Source organism: Lontra canadensis, unplaced genomic scaffold (assembly GCF_010015895.1).
Source record: "Lontra canadensis isolate GAN:19392208 unplaced genomic scaffold, GSC_riverotter_1.0 scaffold74, whole genome shotgun sequence".
Taxonomy (NCBI): domain Eukaryota; kingdom Metazoa; phylum Chordata; class Mammalia; order Carnivora; family Mustelidae; genus Lontra; species Lontra canadensis.
This window is the reverse complement of record NW_022631068.1, coordinates 2,964,865-2,984,281: the sequence shown is the minus strand read 5'-3', so window position 1 is coordinate 2,984,281 and position 19,417 is coordinate 2,964,865. Positions and strand designations below refer to the sequence as shown.

General features: G+C 37.9%; 2 pseudogenes; one reads left to right on the top strand and one right to left on the bottom strand.

The window, feature by feature from the left end:
- Positions 1-12: 12 nt before the first annotated feature.
- LOC116881368 lies at positions 13-19,417 on the bottom strand (annotated as a pseudogene).
- LOC116881447 lies at positions 5,737-8,660 on the top strand (annotated as a pseudogene).

Genomic DNA, 19,417 nt, shown 5'->3' with positions numbered 1-19,417 from the left:
CTTTAAGCAACTTTAAAGCTTGAGCTTCTGAATTTCCCAGAGTTTCTACACTTTTTTTTTTTTCAAACAAGCCTCCTCTTCAGGGGTTAGCTTTACCTTTATGAGCAGGACACAAAGAAACACTAAGGAATATTTCTTTTATCCATAGAGGACCTGAAACTAAAGGCTTAATAATTATTTCTTCCTTTCCTTCCCCTTCCTCTCTTTCCCTTTCTTTCCTACCCCCCCCTTCCCTTTCTTTTCCCTTCCTCTTTACCCCCCTTCCCTCCCCTCCATCCCTTCTCTTCCTACAAAGGTCTGTAACATCAAAAACAGCAGTTGCTGAGTGAATGAGTATTTAACAGACTTGTGGTATGAATTATGGCAGAAAAATAGACCAACAGGACAGAGAACAATGTAAAGCAGATGGTTAGATATATGTACTGTTCAAATTCACCAGCCATCTTTCCACACGGGCCCTAGGCTCTGGCCATGTTTGCTGGGAACCACTCTCCTTTAGCCATCTCATTACCCCATATCACTTCCTATCAGGGAATCCCTTCAAAATTCCTATTAATTTATTCCCAATGATTTGATTCCATTTTGCTTTAGCCTGTCATATTCAGACTAGCAGGAGAGTTTTACCCAGGCCTCAACTTACCTTCTCCAGGAGACTAACTGCTAACACTTCCATAACTAGTGTTTTTGTTTTTTTTTAAGATTTTATTTATCTATTTATTTGAGAGTGAGAGAATACATGAGGGGAGAAAGTCAGAGGCAGAAACACACTTCCCACAGAGCCAGAAGCCCGATGCGGAACTCTATCCCGGGACCCTGGGATCATGGTCTGAGCCGAAGGCAGAGGCTTAACCCACTGAGCCGCCCAGGCGCCCACTAGTGCTTCTTTTTTCTCTTCATTGGACATAATTGGAACTTCTAGAGAACTCAAAATGGTGCAAGACCTACCCACAGTGGTTCCCAATGTTACCAGATATTTGTATAGATAAACATGCAAAGAAACTTAGTTTTATGTAATTGAATAATAAATACCAGGACAAAGGTCTACAAAGGTAAGTTCCTCTACCACCAACCACCCCTTTCTCGGTCTCTTCAGCAGCAAATAGACTTCAGGAAGAGAGATACTTGTACAAGATCAACCTCAAAAATTAATTGTTCCTCACAGATGCTCTTTTACCCCTGTTTTGTGGTAATGTTAAATAATTTTTCAAATATGAACATCCTACCTTACTCATGGTGGAAACTGGATATAGTCTCCTAAGATTCTTCAAAATACTTTCCATTAAATCCCCTACAGATAGGGAAACCCCCCAAGAAGTATATGCTTTCTTTTTAATCATCTCGGAACCACTCTGGAGTTAGAAGAAATCATGAACATAAATTAACTTCAGAAGAAATGTCATTGAACATCCATGTCTGGCAACCTATCTTGACAGTGTCACAGAACTGAAGTGTTTCCATCAATAATTTCCCCTAGAAATTTCTTACAGCAGTGGGTTAAACAGTTATGAGGGTAAGTATAGAGATACAGAAATTAATACGGATATCAATTTTACCAGTAACAGTACTGACTATAAAAGAATATATTGTCAGCAAGTGAGTACGTGCTGTGTTTAGGGTTAGGCTCAGAAAAAGGCAGACTCGGTCCCTGACTGCTTAAGAATTTGTAATCTGGTGAGCTAATGAAAAGTGTGGGAAATAAAACAATGTATACCTAGGGGAGCTAATCTCATCCCCCTGGCAGAATTCAGGCTCACATCTAACTCCAAGGACTGAGAATGCAAAACGAGCATATTACCTGGCAACTGTTTCTCTGGACATTTTCCCACTGCTTGGGATCTTCGTCAGTTCCTGTGTCTAAGTTCAGATCCTTCAGAGAGACCCCAGCAATGTTCGCTCCACTCCACACAGGAACTAAGAAAAAGGCACCAAAGTATTTTTACTACATGGTATTGTGTAAACGGCATTTTTTTTTAAGCCTTAGCAGAACTGTTACAGTTGTGGTGAGTGGCTTTCAAATAGGAATGTTCAGCGGAATTATCAAATTCGGATGTCTATGTCCTGCCCAAAATAGGCTAAACTAAGATCTCTCTAGGGATAGGGCCCGTAATTCTATCATCTTGCCAGAGATTCTCCACACAAGAAAGTTAGTTTTAAACTTCCAACTGTAGATAAGTTTTAACCTTTATATGAATGGATTTCAAGGGTTCTTAGGAAAAACTGAGAAAAAAGGACTACCATCACCACAGCACCATTCCTCTTCCCTATAATGTTCTCCAGTTAATATGAAGAATTCCCGGGGCGCCTGGGTGGCACTGTCAGATAAGTGTCCTACTCTTGGTTTCAGCTCAGGTCATGATCCCAGGGTCGTGAGATCCAGCCCTGTGTCTAGCTCTGCACTTAGCACGAGTCCACTCGGGTTTCTCTGTCCTTCTCCCTCTGCCCTTTCCCCCTGAGCTCAAGCTCTCACTCTCTCTAATAAATAAATATTCTTTAAGAATTCACGTTACTTGGATTACGGTACTGACCTTTCTAGAGTGTGCCAAGTTAAAATATAAACTGTATCATGTTATTCAGCACTGCATTAAGAAAGTCTTTTAATCCAAACGTAGGATTATAGTAACATTCTCACTTTTTTCAAGTCTATTAGTTTTTCTGGTAGATTATTATTAAAACAGTGTTTAAATGTACTATTAAAAGGGCCTAGAGGGGAGTAAGTCCTTTTCCCCCCACTCAAACTATGTTATTTCATGATGAAATAACTATATGATCAATTCTGCCTAAATATATTTGGAGAAAGCTCAGTAGTGCTTTTAGGCTTACCATTTGAGTCTCCGTGCTCTCCCAGGACCAACCCATGACAGCTTCCAGAATGCATACCAAGCCTCTGCCCAGAAAACAAACAGTCAGTGTCCAGATTACAGCCACTGCCACTAACACGGTTTTTGGAAAACCCATTCAACTTCCAGGCTACATAGGTTAAGATATCCACGGAGAAGAAAAAGTTCTTAAGAGAAAATGAGTTCATGTCAGAAAATGTTTTTCTCTAACATGATACATTTTTTTAGGTTTATCTAAAACTGGTAAATCTAAAAAAACAGGGTTCTTTATCAACTCCAGCTATACCACAATTCCAACAATGCCCAATAGAAATAAATTAAATAAAAGCTTTTTGTTACTGCCTTACATAGTCTTTGTGCAAAAAACACAGTAGTAGTTTCACTCCATAAAAAATTTTGAGAAATGGGTGCCTAGGTGGCTCAGTCGATTAAACATCTTTTTTTTTTTAAAGATTTTATTTATTTGACAGCACCAGCAGGCAGAGGGAGAGGGAATAGCAGGCTCTCTGCTGAGTAGGCAGCCACTTAACCAACCGAGCCACCTAGGCACCCCAGCATCTGACTCTTGATTCCAGCTCAGGTCACAATCTCAGGGTCATAGGGATTGAGCCCCAGGTCAGGCTCCACACTGGCCGTGTTGCCTGCTTGAGATTCTTGCTCACTCGCTCCCTCTGCCCCCTACCCTTAAAAAAATCAAACATCCGTAAACAAATGCTCCCTTATCAAGTTTTTAAATGATAGTTTTCCTCAGAGAATAATGCATTTAGAGCAAAAAGGTCAGTTAAGGTGGGAACAGAGAGAAGCATAGATCTTAGAATATCACTGTTGAGCAAAACATAATCAGGCCTTAGTCCCAGTAGGAAAAGGAAAAACTTTTGGTAAAGCCTGATGGTTTGGGTGTGTGAACTATTTTAAACTATTAGCTTTATCAGAATTTCTTCCTTAATGATTAATTTAAAAAGTGGTAACGATAAGCCAAAAGGTCAATATAGCTGTAGTAATAGCAAAAAATGGAATTTTTAACAAAAAAGCATTAATAAGGATAGAGATACTCCATAGCATATGAAACAATCCAACAACATATAATAACCATGAACTTAGAAGCAATTAATAAAATGGCCTCATTATATGAAGAAAAATTAGGAATTCCAAGGTGAATCTGATTCATAATCAGTGGAAATTTTTAATATGCCTAAATCAGTAATAATTAAAAACCAGTAGGAATTAGTAGTAACTTAGTAAAAATAAATAAAATGAACTGTGACTACAGAAAAATCATCATGCCTAATAAAGTTTTTTTTCTCTTACATACATAAAGAACATTTACAAACACCATCAATTAACTAGATAGCAAACTAAGCCTTACTAGATTTCAAAGAGGTGATGTTAACCCTAAAAATACCACAGAAACCTCCCAAAAAAGTACCTTCTAGTAAATTTATATTCTCATATGCATCTTTAAAACAAATATAAAATCAGTGACAAGTGTTATTAATCATAAAGTAAAAGGAAGTAAAGAACAGACCACACTAGGATTAAAAAAAAAACAACAACTATCAATAAAATAGCTAGTTGTTGGGGAGAGAACTTAAAATTAGAAAAATATTTAGCCAAACTAGAAGGGGAAAGGGCAATATCTCAAATAATATTAAGAAACAGAAGTAACCACAGATAGAGAAGTTAAAAAAGTCCTAACATATGACCTTGAGGCTGGGAGCCATGATTGCGGTGAAGGGAGCAGGATACAACTCATAAAATATGAAATACATGCCAGTACATTTAAAAGCTTGGATGAAATGATCAAGTCTAGAAGACTTCCTAAAATGACTTAAGAAATGGAAAATTTGAATAAACAAATATACATTAATGAACTATCAAAAAATCAAAAATCTATCCCCACGCTATTTCAAATTGTTTTACAGATGAATTTTATCAAAACTTCATGGAACAGTTCATTCTTCTTTCATGCAACCTGTTTGATAACAAAAAGGTTTTGGGAGAAACAATAAAACCCTGGTATCAAAACTAAGCAAAGACCACAAGAAAAATAAACCCAAATCACTTATTTACATAGATGCCAACAAGTACTAAATAAAATATTAACAAATATAATTAAGTGGGGTCTTTGAAAATACTTTAGGACCAAGTAGAGTTTATCCCAGAAATGCAAAGACAGTTCAGTATCAGAAAATATATTAATATACCACATGAGATTTAAAGGAAAAAAGACATATTATTTGAATTGTAGAAAAGATTATGAAATTCCAAGCCCATTTAGGGTTTAAAAAAAAAAACTCAACAACCTAGGAAAAGCAGGAAACGTCTTTAACCTCAAAAAGGTATTTGTGAAAATCCCAAAACAAAAATTATCCATAACGAAGAAAAATTAGAAGCATTTTCATTAAAAGTCAGGAACAAGACAAGGATACCTACTACCAGTGTTCCTATTTAACACCATAGTGGAGATTCTCTTAGCTAATGCAATAGGACAGGAAAAAGATAAAGGTCTTAAGAATAAACAAGTCTTTATTTGGAGATGGTCAAATTATCTAAGAGATAGTGTTTGATAACCCATGAACTACTGAAATTAAAGAACAGAAAAAAGAACAGAGACATGTGAGACACCACTAAACACACCAACATACGCATTACTGTAAAACCAGAAAGAGGAGAGAGAGAAGCACAACAATTATTTGAAGAAATAATGGCTGAAACTTCCCAAATTGATATAACACTTATCTGCACACGCAAGAACTTACGGAACTGCAAGTAAAATAAACTGAAAGAGATTGTCAGACATTATAGTCAAACTGCTAAAGCCAAGAGAAATGTTAGAGATAGCAGACATTGTATACAAGGGATCCAAAAGAAGTTAACAGCTGACTTCTCATCTGAAGCAATGGAAGCCAGAAGAGAGATGAATGACGTTCCAAGTGCTGTAAGAAACTCCATCAAGAATTCTCGACCTAGCAAATCTGTATTTCAAAAATTAAGGCAAAATAGAGATGTTCCCAAATAAAGAGTGAGAATTCACTGCTAGCAGCCAACCTGCCTTACAAGAAATACTAAAGGAAGTTATTTTGGGCTGAAAGGAAGTAATACCGGGAAGCAATTCAAACTGAAATGAAGAAATAAAGGGGCGCCTGGGTGGCTCAGTGGGTTGAGCATCTGCCTTCGGCTCGGGTCATGGTCCCAGGGTCCTGGGATAGAGCCCCACATCAGGCTCCCTGCTCGGCAGGAGTCTGCTTCTCCCTCTCCCTCTGCCTGTCTCCCTGCTTGTGTTCTCTCTCTCAAATGAATAAATAAAATCTTAAAAAAAAATAAAATAAAAAACACTGATAATAGTGATATGTAGCAACTGTAAAAAAAGGTATTATTCTTATATAGATATTATTTGTATATACATTTTATTACATATATAATTATAAATATAATGCATGTATTAAAATGTGTATGCACACACACCCTTATTTAAAACTGCACAAAACAATTATCATAAAATTTAATAATTGGGCCTACAAGATACAGAGATAAAAGGTATTTGACAACAACAACCCAGAGGAGAGAGAAGAGAAAGAAGCTGGAGTAGAGCAAGAAAGTGATACCAGACAATAACTCAAATCTAGATGAAGAACAACACCAGAAATGAAAAAATAAGGTTAATATAAAAAGCTTAATGAAAAAAAGATGTATATTTTCTTCTCTTGTGTCTACAAGAGACACAAGATTATATAAAGCAGTAATATATATAAAGCAATATATAGCTTTATATAAAGCAATAATTATATGTATATAAGGCAATAATTGTATATAAAGCAATAATTGTAACACCATATTGTTGATTTTGTAATATATATAAATGTAATATACAAAATAATAGCACAAAACTCAGTGAGGGGCTAATGTTATAATGGAGCAAAGTTTCTATATTTTGTTAGAATTAAATGTGCAAAAATGTGAAGTAGATCATGGTATGTTGAGCTGTATATTGTAACCCTAAGAGTAACCACTAAAAAAATGAAAACCCTCAAAAGCCATAGTTAAAAACAAAGAAATTAAAATGGTACTTCAGAAAACATCCCCAAAGGGCGCCTGGGTGGCTCAGTGAGTTAAGCCGCTGCCTTCGGCTCAGGTCATGATCTCAGGGTCCTGGGATGGATCCCCGCATCGGGCTCTCTGCTCAGCAGGGAGCCTACTTTCTCCTCTCTCTCTGCCTGCCTCTCTGCCTATTTGTGATCTCTCTCTGTCAAATAAATAAAATCTTTAAAAAAGAAAGAAAGAAAATATCCCCTTAATGCAAAAAAAGTCAGTAAAGGAGAAACTGAAGAACAAAAGAAGATAGAAGACATATAGAAAACAAAAAACAAAAATGGCCAAAATAAATCCAAACATATCAGTAAAAACATTCAATGTGAATAAATAATCCATTCAAAAGGCAGAGTTTTTCCAACTGATAAAACAAGACCTAATAGGGGCTCCTGGGTGGCTCGGTGGGTTAAAGCCTCTGCCTTCGGCTCGGGTCGTGATCCTAGGGTCCTGGGATCGAGCCCCACATCGGGCTCTCTGCTCAGCGGGGAGCCTGTTTCCCCCTCTTTCTCTCTGCCTGCCTCTCTGCCTACTTGTGATCTTTGTCAAATAAATAAATAAAATCTTAAAAAGAAAAAAAACAAGACCTAATAATATTGCTCTGCAGAGGAGTCACACTGTAAATTTAAGGATATAAATAACATCTGAAACAAATACAACACTGTTAACTACACTGGAATTAAAACAAAAAATGAAGATATAAATAGGTTGAAAGTAAAAGGATGGAAAATTATACATCATACAAATGTGAGCCTGAGTAGTTCTATTAATGTCAGAAAAATTTTTTTAAAGTTACTAGAAACAAAGAGGAATATTTTAAAATAATAATTCATCAGTTAGTTATAACAGCTATAAACACGGGCCCCTAAAATACATAAAGGAAAACTGATACAACTGAAAAGTAAACAACTCAATAACCAAAATGGAAAACTTTGACCCCACTCTTGATTACGGATAGACGTACTCAGGTAATCAGCAAGGACACAGAAGACCTGAACAACCAAATACCATCAACCAGTTAGAACTAAGTGACACAGAACCCCAACAGCAGCGATACACTCTCAAGAGCACATGCAATCGTGTCCATGCTAGGCCACAAAATCACAACAAATTTAAGAGAGGTGAAATACAAAGTATATTCTCCTACCAGAACAGAATTCTTAATCAATGACATAAAGAAATTGGAAAAATTCACAAACATTTGAAAATTAAACAACACATTCCCCCAAGAACAAGTGGTTCAAATCAAAATCTTAAGAGACTCTTACCCCCGCCCACCCCCCTACAGAGGCAGCGGCCCAGGTGCCACGTAAGGTTTGCCTCCACCCCTAACCTACCACCACGGCCCAGGAAGGCACTGCTGCCGCAGGTGTGGTGGACATGCCTATGACTTCCCCAGTGGTGCTGAGACTGCCCTCATCCACAGCGGCCTCGAATGTGGAATTAAGGAAGATGCCAAAGACTTAGAGAAGCACCAAGCCCACCTTTGTGTGTTTCATCCAAATGTGATGAGTTTATGTACGTCAAGTTGGTGAAGCTCCTTTGTGCTGAGCACCAAATTAACCTAACTAAGGTTTGACGACAAGGACAAATTAGGGGAATGAGTAGGCATCTGTAAAACTGACAGAGAGAAAACCCTATAAAGTGACCGGCTGCTGTTGTGTGGTGGTTAGGGACTATGGCATAGAATCTCAGGCCAGTGATGTCATCAAGGAGTACTTTGACTGCAAGAAATAAAAAACTTGGGGGCACCTGGGTGGCTCAGTGGGTTAAAGCCTCTGCCTTCGGCTCTGGTCACGATCTCGGGGTCCTGGGATCGAGCCCCACATCAGGCTCTCTGCTCAGCAGGGAGCCTGCTTCCCCCTCTCCCTCTGCCTGCCTCTCTGCCTACTTGTGATCTCTGTCAAATAAATAAATAAAATCTTAAAAAAAAAAAAAAACTTGGCTCTTGCTCCTCAAAAGAGAAAAAAAAATCTTAAGAGAAATTTAAAAATACTTGAGACAAATGAAACCAAAACACAATATACCAAAATGCATGGGATGCAGCTTCTCTGAGCTTAATGAAAATCAATACCCATAAATGCCTACTGCAGAACAAGAAAGATTTCAAGTCAATAACCTAACCTTCTATCTTAAAAAATAAGAAGAAGAAGAAAAAGAAGAGCACTGATCCTGAAGGAAAGAGAAGAAAAGATAATGAAGATTAGGATGCAAATAAAAATGAAGCAAAATAGAAAGTGAGAAAATTAATGACATCACAAATGTGTTCTTTGAAAAGATCAACAAAATTGAAAAACCTAGGCTGGCCAAGCTAGATTGACCACGAAAAAGAGAAGGAATCAAATTACTAAGATCAGGAATGAAAGAGGAGATCATCACTATCAACATCAGAGAAATAATATGGGAATATTATGAACAACTATGAGCCAACAAATTAGATAATTTACATAAATGGGTAAATTCCTAGACAGACAGAAACTACTGAAACTGCTCAAATAGAAAATCTGAATAGACACACAAGAAGAAGAGATTAAACCAGTAACTGGGAAATCTTCCCAAAAGCAAAGCCTTCAATAGGGAATTCTACTAAACATTCAAACAATACCTGTTTTCACAAACTCTTCCAGAAAGAAAGAAGGACCACTTCACTACTCATTCTATGAGGACATTATTACCCAAGGTAGACAAAGACCCCTCTGGAAAAACATTTTTCCCTCAAGAATATAAATATGGACACAGTCAAAATGTTAGCAAACCAAATCCAACAGCATTAAAATGCATTATACATAACGACTAAGTGGGATTTGGCCCAGAATTGGCTTAACATCCAAAAACCAAGTGGCATAATACATCATAATGTATTATTATGAATTATAATGCATAATATAAACAAAAAGAGTGTCTCAAGAGACAAAAGGCATTTGACAGGGGTGCCTGGGTGGCTCAGTAAGTTAAGCATCTGCTTTTGGCTCAGATCATGATGCCAGGGTCCAGGGATCGAGCCCCGCATCAGGCTCCCTGCTCAGTGGGGCATCTGCTTATCCCTCTCCTTCTCCCCCTCTCCACCCCGGGCTCATTCATTTTCTGTCAAGTAAATAAATTAAATCGTAAAAAAAAAAAAAAAAAAACCTTTGACAAAATCCCATACCCATTCATGGTAAAAACCCTTACTAGGAATAGAAGGGAATGTCCCTAAGGAGCATTTATGAAAAACACACAGTTAACATTATCCTTAAATTGGGAACTAAGCTAAGGTTGCCCATTCTCACCACTCTTATGCAGTACTGTAGAAGATGTTCTATCGAGGCAATTATGCAAAAAAGAAAGAAAAGCCATTCAGATTAGAAAGGAAAAATAAAAAAATATATATTCACAGACATGTTGATGTATATAGAAAATCTTAAGAACCTATTATCTAAAACCTACTAAACATCTAAAAAAGTGGGAGATTTGTAGACTGAAAACTATAAAACATTGCTGGAAGTAATTAGAGAAGTCCTAAATAAGTAAATGGGAAGACATCAATCAGAATCCTTATGATTGTTAAGCTGGAAATACTACCAAAACCACAGTGTCTATTTTACTCTTTATCAAAATTTCTGCAGGCTTGCCTCTCTGCCTACTTGTGATCTCTGTCTGTCAAATAAATGGATAAAATCTTTAAAAAAAATTTTTTCTGCAGGCTTTTTTGCAGAAATTGACAAACTGCCTCTAAAATTCATGTGGAAATGCAAAAAACTCAGAAAAGCCAAAATAATCTTGAAAAAAACAAAGTTGGAGGAGTTAACACCTTCTGATTTCAAAACTTACCACAAAATCACAGCAACTGACACATATCTAAATACTATGGACTGATCTTTATGACGCGTTATTAAACTAAAAAGGGAAGGGAGGGGCTCCTGGCTGGCTCAGTTGGCGGAGCATGCAACTCTTTACCTCAAGGTTGTGTGTTTGAGCTCCACATTGGGTTTGGAGAGTATGTAAATAAAATTTATTTAAAAAAAAAAAAGAGGATGGAGAAAATTGTACATAGAAACAAAAAATGTTTTATAAATAGCAAAAATTGTTAATGGCTACTTATTTTTAAAATGGAGGCTAAAGGGAAAAGAGGACAGAGATAGAAGCTAGACTTCTTGTAGCATATAAATATTTAATAAAATTATCAAATATTAATAAAATTAAAAATAAATATTAATAAAATTATCAAACAAAATTTAAATAGCAGTTCCTCAGGGCACCTGGGTGGCTCAGTGAGTCAAGTGTTTGCCTTCAGCTCAGGTTATGATCTCAGTCGGGGTCCTGGGATGGAGCCCTACATCAGGCTTCCTGCTCAGTGGGGAGCCTGCTTCTCCCTCTCTCTCTGCACCTCCCACTGCTCATGGGTACTCTCATGCTCTCGCTCTCTCAAATAAAAATCTTTAATAAATAAATAGTACCTCGGTATCAAAACTGAAATGAATAAACATAATCATGTACTCAGTTTTGTTTTACCTCAGACAAAACCTATTCCAAATGACTTTAAAATACCGTAATTTGACTGAATATCCTAGCCCAGATTTCCTGAGCTCCAGACTCAACCAGCTACATGTTTAATATTTCTTCCTAGTTGTCTTCAGATATCTCAAATTCAACATGTCTTAACTGGGAGTCTTGATTTTTCTCTCCTAAACCCAACACCCTCTCCTACTTCTCTCACTGACTCCCACCCCTTGAAAGCATCCAACTCTGGTAAGGAGCCACCATCCAATAAACTGCTTAAGGAAAAAATCTAGAAGTCATGTTTTGTTCCTTCCTGTCCCTCCCTACATACAATCAGCAGTCCTGCACATTTTATCTCCAAAATGTATCTTGCATTTGTCCACTTTATTCCTGCAGCAGTGAGGAGTTGTACAATTCTGGAAAGTCAGGCAGTAAACTAGAGGGCTACTTTCACTTCTGCACCCTCAATAATCTGGAAAACAGCCCTTTGAAAGCCTTTGGAACATAAACTTCAACAGTTATATGGTTAGGCAAATTATGCTTTCCTACATGCTAGTGTTCAAAGAAATCCTCATTATAGTACACACACATTGATTACAACTGTGCAAAATACATGTTACTTTAACAAAATCAGAACACATCCTGGTTATTATTTCGGTTTAGAATTTAAATATTTTTCTCAGGGCCCCTGGGTGGCTCAGTCAGTTAAGCAGCTGACTCTTGATTTCCTCTCAGGTCATGATCTCAGGGTCCTGGGATCCACCTGTGGGTCAGGCTCTGTGCTCAGTGGGAAGTCTGCTCAAGGATTCACTATCTCCCTCTCCCTCTGTCCCACCCCTAGCTCATGCTCTCTCCCTCTCTCCAAAAAATAAATATCTTTTACACGGATAAAGAGGAACCCTCCTACACCGTTGGTGGGAAAGCAAGCTGGTGCAACCACTCTGGAAAACAGCACAGAGGTTCCTCAAAAAGTTGAAAATAGAGCAACCCTACAACCCAGCTATTGTAGTACTGAGTATTTACCCTAAAGATACAAATGTAGTGATCCGATGGGGCACATGCACCCAAATGTTTATAGCAGCAATGTCCACAATAGCCAAACTATGGAAAGAGCCTAGATGTCCATCAACAGATGAATGGATAAAGAAGATGTGGTATATGTATACAATGGAATACTATGCAGCCATCAAAAGAAACAAGATCTTGCCATTTGCAATGACATGGTTGGAACTAGAGGGTATTATACTGAGCGAAATAAGTCAATCAGAAAAAGACAACTGTCATATGATCTCCCTGATATGAAGAAGTTGAGATGCAACGTGGGGGGTTTGGGGGATAGAGAAGGAAAAAATGAAACAAGATGAGATCGGGAGGGAGACAAACCATAACAGACTCTTAATCTTATGAACAAACTGAGGGTTGCTGGGGGGAGAGGGGAAGGGAGAGGGTAGTTGGGTTATGGACATTGGGGAGGGTATGTGCTATGGTGAGTGCTGTGAAGTGTGTAAACCTGGCGATTCACAGACCTGTACCCCTGGGACTAATAATACATTATATGTTAATAAGTAAAATTTTTTAAATTAAAAAAAAATCTTTTAAAAATTATTTTCTTCTTCCAAGTTAAACCCAACCCACAAAAATTCTTCAGTGAACAATCAAAACAAAGCTGACCTGGATTAGAAACAATAATCCGTTTGCAGCACAGACTCTATTAGATAATACTAGGAATAGTTAATTTAAACATGGACACATTTCACTGGACTAAATCAAGGCGTGTTTCTCCTTTTATCTGGCGTGCATCCATGATAATCACTATGTTGGAGTTTGGTGACAAGGTAAACTGGGGAAAGATTTGAATAGAAAATACATTATAGAAGAAAACATCTGACATTTAACACCTTTTCTTTTTTAAGATTTTATTTATTTATTTGACAGAGAGAGAGATACAGCAAGAGAGGGAACAGAAGCAAAAGGAGTGGGAGAGGGAGAAGAAGGCTTCCTGTCGAACAGGGAGCCCGATGTGGGCCTTGATCCCAGGACCCTGGGATCATGACCTGAGCTGAAGGCAGTCGCTTAATGACTGAGCCACCCAGGCACCCTTAACACCTTTTCTGTTGGGCTCCATCACCACACTGTTTATTGAATAGGTGGCTTCCTTAGATCTACTGTGCCCATAGCACTCTTTTAGATTCAAGAAATGTCACTAAGTTTTACTAAAATTACTGAAGTTTTCCTTGCACATTCTTAAAAAAGATTTTATTTATCTGTCAGAGAGAGTGAGCAAGAGCAAGAGAGACCAAGCAGCAGGTAGAGGGAGAAGCAGACTCCCCACTGAGCAAGGAGACCCCAATGTGGACTTGATCCCAGGACTCTGGGATTATGACCTGAGTCGAAGGCAGATGCTCAACCAACTGAACCACCCACCCATCCCTCTGTACATTTTTTAAAAACCTCCTAACGGGGTTGACTGTTGCTCAGTCAGTTAATCGTCTGCCTTTGGCTCAGGTCATGATCCCAGAATCCTGGGATGGAGTCCCGCATCAAGCCTGCACGGGGCTCCCTGCTCAAATGGGTAGCTGCTTCTCCCTCCACAAATACTCACTTGCTCTCAGATAAAATCCTTTAAAAAAAAAAAAAAAAAAAAAAGAACTTGGGCTTTTGAGTCAAATAGAACTGGGTTCAAATCCTTACTTCATTTTATTTAACTTCAGTTCACAGACGCACCATCTGTAAACCCTCACAAAGTTGAGTTAAGGGTTAAATAATGTACATAAAGTGCTTAGCTGCTTAACTGCTATTACTGCTGCTCACAGGAAATCAGTCTGGTGCTCTAGGAAACCCTGAAAACAAATGGAAGTAAAACCTAATGATATTATGAGTATACAGAGTGGGGAACAACCAGCTGAGCGTCTGACTCTTGATTTCAGCTCAGGTCATGCTCTCAGAGTTGTGAGATCAAGCCCCACATCGGGCTCCATGCTCAGCAAGGAGCCTCTCTCCTCTCTTGTTCGCTCACTCTCTCTCTTTCCCTCAATCCCTCCCCCTGCTCACGCTTACATGCAGGTGCTCTCTCTCTCTCCAATAAATCTTTAAAAGAAAAAAAGAACTAAGTCTTTATAAAGTGAGATAAATGAATGATTTTATTTATTGATGTAGCATTAGAATATTTATAGTACTTAACTATGACATTAATCTTTGCTAGAAACAATGTTAGGCATTTTCCTGAAAGGGCTGCCATGTTGAAGAGCCATTGTCTCACCAGTCAACTTGCCTTCATCAACGTCCACAAAGGCAACTTCACCACTCAAGCCTTAAAAGAATTAGTCAAAAGCAGGGGGAGGGAGTAAACCTCTTAATTAAGTGGAGAATGAAAGAAAATTCTTATACCAGCTATCTATGTGTATCTTATGAGTTATTAGACTCAAAGGAGACATAGTATGTTCAACATTTCATGATATAAAAATCCAAACCAGATGAAATACAAGTTACAAACGAAGTTTCAGTTCACAATTAGGAAAACAACAGAAATGGTTTAATAAATAGGAGAGTCTCTGAAGATAGGGAACACCTCTTTAATCGAAGCTGAGGCTGCACAGTGACAAAGCAGGACTTCTGTAGAAGGAGCTTCTCATCAGTCTCTGAGCTCCTGAGAGCAGGAAATGTTCACTCATCTCCACTGTGTGCTTAGCACCCACCTAACACACAGCAGCTCAGTAACTGTTTTTTAAATAAATTGAGGAAAATATAAGGCCGCTTCCAACTCTAAAATGTTATGGTTCTATAATCAGGCAATATTATCTGCAAAAACTCATCAGTACTATATATTTCTAGCATGCTACTTTATATGTAAGAAAGAGGGAAAATAACATATTTGTATTTGCAAAAGAAACACCTGAAGATACACAAGAAACTAATTTAAATAGGTGCTTATAGCAGATGTTGGGGGAAAGGCTGGAAGGAAACTAGATGAAAAATATACTTCGCCAGGTATATCTGTTTGTTTTTCTTTTGTAATCCTGCAAATGTATTATTTTTTGAGAAAATGTTTTAAATAACTACAAATTTTTATGAATTTTAAATACCTAAATTTTCACTGAAAATAAAATGACTGTTCTAGTACTTAGAAATAATCCCACATGTATGATTTAAGTATATAAATATAAAGTCTAAGTATGTAAGTACATAAGTATTTAAGCATATAAGTCTAACTTATACTGTTGGATATTTTACTTTATTCTAATTAATGGAAATCCAAAGGCAAGCACTTTAAATTTTAAACTATATCATAACACAATTAAAAAAAAAAAGAAAAAAAAACTACACCATACCTGATTAGCTTAGAAGTCTAAACTATCACAAGGGAAATGTTGCTACTTAATGATAGGTCAGTGCTTTCTGAATACTCTGAATTATTCAGTGATTGTAGTAGTATATAGCAGATTTATATAGTATCAATAAAATTATCTTTGAAAAGCTAATTTTTATTTTTCTTCATTAAATTTTTTTTTATTTGACAGAGATCACAAGTAGGCAGAGAGGCAGGCAGAGAGAGAGAGAGAGAGAGAGAGAGAGAAGAGGAAGCAGGCTCCCCAATGAGCAGAGAGCCTCACATGGGCTAGATCCCAGGACTCTGGGATCATGTCCTGAGCCAAAGGCAGAGGCTTTAACCCACTGAGCCACCCAGGCGCCCCTGAAAAGCTAATTTTTAAAATGTACTCTTACCCCAGTGGGAATGAGCACACCCAGCACCCAGATCTTGGTTTATATAATACCATTCTCCAATAAGAGGAACTAGGGATCCTTGGAAAAAAAGGCTGATTTGGGCCTGGACCAGAAAATATACAAGAAGAAGTAGCTAAAAAATAGTGCCAGAAAGTAAGGAAGTGCTCAAAACAAAATCCCAGTGTCGATGGGGTATGTCAGAGGCATACAGTAGTGAACTGAATAAGCTTCCAGTGGCCACAGATGGAAAAATTTGAGAGACAAAAATCAATGAAGATTATTGGATTATAACCCAAAATATAAAATAAAATTCATGAATCCATAGTGATATTTACAAATGAATCAATAGGGTGGAAGAAACAAATCTCCCATGCAGAATTCCGAATAATTTATGCAGACATTCCATTCTCAGAGGGAGTGTAACTCCCTGCCCTTGAGGTGTGGGCTGTACATGGAGACTTCCTTCCGAAGAGCAGAGTGTGGAAAGGGAGAAAAAAGAGTAACTTTAAGTATAGAAACCTAATACTACCTCAGCCAGGTGACTGAGGTCAACATCAACCATGACAAACCATGTTTACAGTATGTACTCTGGTTACAATGTGGTGAAAATGCCACTTTAAATCTGTAGCTTCCAAAATCCATAACCCATCTAACCATGAGGAAAATACCAAATACCACAGAGAGGCATTCTACAAAATACCTGACTAGTAATCCTCAAAATTGCCAGTCATCAAAAACAAAGTCTAAGAAACTGTCAGTCTAGAGGAGCCTAAGGAGACATGGTGACTAAATGTAATGTGGTGTCGTTGATCGGATCCTAGAACAGAAAAAAGGGCATTCGGTAAAAACTAAGGAAATCTGGGTAATATATGGATTTTAGTTAACGACAATGTACAGGTGTTGGCTCATCAATTATGGCAAATGTACCACGTGATGTTAATAACCGGGTGTGAGGTAAAGATAGAACTCTGTACTATGTTTTCAATTTTTCTGTAAATCTAAAACTTCCTTGAAAAAATAAGGTCTAAAAAAATAAAGTCAACAAAAAAGTATTGTAATTCAATCTCTCTGGACACTTTCCATATTTATAAAAATGAAGGCGGGTAGAATATCCACTCTCTCTTTGCTATCCAGTATTTTCTCCCTTTATTTTTTTTTAAGATTTTATTTATTTACTTGACAGAGATCACAAGTAAGTGGGGGGGGCGGGAGGGGGAAGCAGGTTCCCTGCTGATCAGAGAGCCTGACTTGGGGCTCCATCCCAGGACCCCGGGATCATGACCCCAGCCTAAGGCAGAGGCTTTAACCCACTGAGCCACCCAGGTGCCCCAAGTACTTTCTCCCTCTTAACATAAATTTGGCTTTTATTCCTTCATTCCACTACTGTCTATTACACTAGGCATGGTTTTAGACTTGGGATACAACAATAAATGGAATAAAGATTCCTGCTCTCGTAGATATCACATTATAGTAGTGAAAGCTTATGTATTGTGGTATAATTAAGTAATTTTCAAAAACACTCTTGTTTCTTTCCTAGGTTTGTACCATACATTTCTGCTGATAAAGTAATAAACAATTCCTGCTGACAATTCTTCCTTATCAGCAAGGAGCTATTTAAGATATCACCACCACCATGGGGCTCCTGGTGACTCAGTTGGTCGAGCACCCGACTCTTGATTTAGGCTCTGGTCATGATCTCAGCGTCTTGGGATGGAGCTCTGGGTTGGGCTCTGCCCTTAGCATTGGGATTCTTTGTCTCCCTCTGCTTCTGCCCCTCCCCCTGCTCACACTCTGACACTCTAACAAATAAATAAATCTTAAAAAAATAAAAATAAAAAGTATTACCACCTCTTTGAACGAAAGAAGTTGCTAAGGCTAGGGCCAGGAGAGGACAAGTTTAAAGTGAGCCTTAACCTGAGACTTTGTAGGGTATCGTGCTTCACATTTTCTAAGACATACAAATGCTAGTTGTCAGCATCATAGAATTCAAGCTCTCAGAGTTTGTGACTGTTACCTTACTCTTATGGATAGGCCCCAATTCCTCCCAAAAAGGACATTCAAAGTGAGATAGTAAATAAATCTTTTACTTCAAGGTTTTCTGTACATATTATCTGTATACTTAGCTATTCATGCAATCTGCCTTTTTTTTCTCCTTTGTAAAACAGACCTAATTACTTTTTGGAATTTTTTTAGGTAACATATATAAAGTACAGTTTTCATAAATATTGATGTTGACAACAAATGTATTGGTTTTCATGTATGTGTATTTTTCATTAGCAATGACGACACTGCTGATAAAGGCATTACAGTTGATAGGACAAAATGAGTCACTGGGAATTCATGATTGCTAGGAGCTGCAGCTGACAGAGGCTGACGTTTTTAGTGCCTTAAGGATTCTTATGTCATCTAGATAAAACCTGGGGCCAATCCTCTAAATTTGATAATCATGCCAAGATTAAAGGCTATAGAAAGGTAGCTTAAGGAAATTTTATAGATATTCCATTAATAAAAGCAAAGCATAGCTCCAAGGGTTTATTGCTATTTACTAAAACATTATGGATTCAAACCAGGATAATGTTCTTAGAAAGGGGTCAGAATCTTTTTAGTCCCGTGTCTAGCCATTTAACTGGAAGCTAACTTTATCTGCCACATCAATACTAAGAACTAAACACTAAAACTCACCTCAGATGGATAAGGAAGAAGGGAAATATTGAGCCTAGGAAATAGGAGAGAGATTTTTAAAGGAAAAGGACTACTGTGTTTGGTACTAGTAGGACACCCACCACAACAGACAGGTTGTACACTTTTTTCCTGCCATCTATTTCTTCGTTTTGTGTGTGTGTGTGTGTGTGTGTGTGTGTGTGTGAGAGAGAGAGAGAGAGAGGTTTTGCTGTCAAGCGAAGGGGTACTTCATACTGTCATCACATGAACAAAAGTGAAACAACATTCTAACACAGAGGCTACCATCATAAAAACTAGAAAAAGCAACCCCCTCTGTGTGAAACAATTAGAAAAGTGCATCTTTTCCTCTGAACTAAACTAGCAGGGACTGGATAGGGCCCCCACTCACCCCTTTAACTGTTTACAACCTTCACAACCATATGCAGTAGCCTTATATCCAAAGGAGGGAAACTTTGCTAACCCTATGGCATAAGGCACATAACTTACTTTTAAAAAGATGATGATTGCACAGGCTATACCAACGACTCCAGTTCCTATAATGGATATTTTATTGGGATAAGCAGCCTCCTCCGAAGTGAAATTCTTCATAGGTCACCCTTGATGGTCACCAT